Source organism: Portunus trituberculatus, chromosome 21 (genome assembly GCF_017591435.1).
Source record: "Portunus trituberculatus isolate SZX2019 chromosome 21, ASM1759143v1, whole genome shotgun sequence".
Classification (NCBI taxonomy): Eukaryota; Metazoa; Arthropoda; class Malacostraca; order Decapoda; family Portunidae; genus Portunus; species Portunus trituberculatus.
Window position 1 is genome coordinate 8,214,985 of NC_059275.1, and position 2,500 is coordinate 8,217,484.

Genomic DNA, 2,500 nt, shown 5'->3' on the forward strand with positions numbered 1-2,500 from the left:
TTTACTTTGTAACAGTGTAGTTTTCATTTCACTGTTTGAATCATACACTAACCCTCCCTCTCTCTCTCTCTCTCTCTCCTTTTCCCTTTCCTTTCCTCTACCTCTGTATCTCTTCATCTCCCTAAATTCTAAATAAAAAATAAAAAACATGTCACCGTCTCTATAAACTAAAATTAAGAATAAAATCGTAAAATAAGACAAAAATCTTCCTCTTCTTCCTCTGATCTGTGTTATATTTCGCCCTCCCACTGCCCCGCCACACCTCGCCCTCCAGCTCACCCTGTGCCTTCAACCGCCTAAGTTTTAATGGGTTACTTTGTCCCTCAGTAATTCAAGTACGCTTTAGAGAATCCATGAATAAGTAAACGACATAAGGGAGTTATCCTGATGGAAGAGAGAGAGAGAGAGAGAGAGAGAGAGAGAGAGAGAGAGAGAGAGAGAGAGAGAGAGAGAGAGAGAGAGAGAGAGAGAGAGAGAGAGAGAGAGATGAAAAAGAAAACCAAAAAGAAAACAAATACAATGCCTTACCAAGAACATAAATTCCTGACGATAAAAGAGAAGAAAAAGAGAAAAAAAAGTAAGGAGAAAGAGGAAAAGAACACGAGAGAGAGAGAGAGAGAGAGAGAGAGAGAGAGAGAGAGAGAGAGAGAGAGAGAGAGAGAGAGAGAGAGAGAAGACAAAATAATAAAAGAAAACAAGTAAAAGGAAACAAACATAATGTCTTACCAAGAACATAAATTCCTGACAACAAAATAAAAGAAAAAAGGAAGAGAAAGGAAAGAGAAAGAGGAAAATACTCATAATATACACTTTAAGAAGATTTCCGAGGCGGTAAGAAGATCAGTGGCCTAAGTTTGTTTTAAGGGCAAAATAAAGGATCCAGTCACTTATGGCAGCCAACGCTATATATTTTGCTCCTGCGCTGACACCCATAAAAGTTTTGCAAGGGCGAGCATAAGAACGAGGGTCCTGAATTGAGTTAGCAGCTGATGTTGGGTGTGATGGAGTGAAGAAAACGCGTGGAGAGGATATAGAGCACATAACTCCATAGACGCTGTTTTACCTAGAGATGTGCAGTGAAATGTAGATTATGCAGCTGATGTTAGAGGTGATGGGGTGAGGAAAACTAATGGAGACGATTCAGAACTCCTAACTCCATGGACACTTTTACCTAGAGATGTGCAGTGAAATGTAGATTATGCAGGTGATGTTAGAGGTGATGGGGTGAAGATAGCTGATGGAGACGTTTCAGAACACTCAGTTACATAGACAATGTTGTAAGTAAAGATGTGCAGTGAAGTTTGGATTATAAGTAAAGGAGATTTTGAAGGTGTGTAATGAGGAGAGGAAGTGTTCAATGTAGAGGGGGATAGTTGATTGTCACTGAAGAATATAATAACACAAGAAAATGAAGGAAAGAAGAGGATAGTTGTCTGAAAGGTCGTGTCGAATTGATAGAGAGAGGAATTGAGTTTTTGAGGCATTGATCAATACTATTATTTATAGATGAAATGATATCAATAATAGTTACAGTAAGAATAATACCACTATAACAACAATAACAACAACAGCAACTGCTACTACTACTACTACTACTACTACTACTAACAGACACAACACTAACAACTTTAAGTATCCAGAAACATCTCTAACACCAGGCAAAGAAAAGAAGAGAGAGAGACGCCAGCAAATAGATTAGGATCCAAATGGTTATAGTGGGATTAGGAAGACTTGGAACCCATTAATGAGACCCACAGCATGCCTACCACACCTGTGACAACCCCTCCCCACCACCTTCTCTCTCTCTCTCTCTCTCTCTCTCTCTCTCTCTCTCTCTCTCTCTCTCTCTCTCTCTCTCTCTCTCTCTCTCTCTCTCTCTCTCTCTCTCTCTCTTCTCTAAAAGGAGGGGAAGAAGAAAAATATCTGAAGAAAGATAAAGAGAAAAAAGAAAAAAAAGAAGAGGGAGAGGAAACCAAAGGAAGAAATAAAAGATCAGAGACAAAACAGGAAGTGAGATCATTGTTCCTTTTAAACCGAAGAAAAAACATAAAAGAAAGCAAGAAAAAAGATTTAAAAAACAGAGAAAGGGACAGCGTTTGGAGTTCCCGAGCGGTGGTGGCTGGCGTGTGGCTTCAGCTGGCGGCTCGATGAAGCAGCGTGGTAAGGCTTCATATTGTACCAGGAAACGGGTGCTTCCCTTAACCTCGTGTAATGAAGGAATCTCGGGAAGGGAGGGAGGCGAGAAGTGGGAGTCGAGTCATAAAGGAACACAAAGGAAGGATGTACTGGTGTGATAAAGGGAGGAGACGAATGGGAATGAGGAATAATGAATGGAGATGAAGAATGAAATGAGAGTAATTTGAGATAAGAGTGAGTGAATGAGTGAGTGAAGCAGTAAAACGAGAATCTGGACAAAGGAATGTTTAACTCCTTCAGAACCAGGACGCGATTTCAAATTCCCTCTGGTTACTTTTTGGCGATTTGATAAAGCTTCAGAAAC

The 2,500-nt window shown here is 40.2% G+C and overlaps 1 protein-coding gene across 2 annotated transcripts in view; it reads right to left on the bottom strand.

Annotated features, from left to right (window-relative positions):
• LOC123507123 (5-hydroxytryptamine receptor 2B-like) overlaps positions 1–2,500 on the bottom strand; it is a 191,713-nt gene that overhangs the window by 15,214 nt on the left and 173,999 nt on the right. The gene's annotated exons all lie outside the window — the stretch shown is intronic.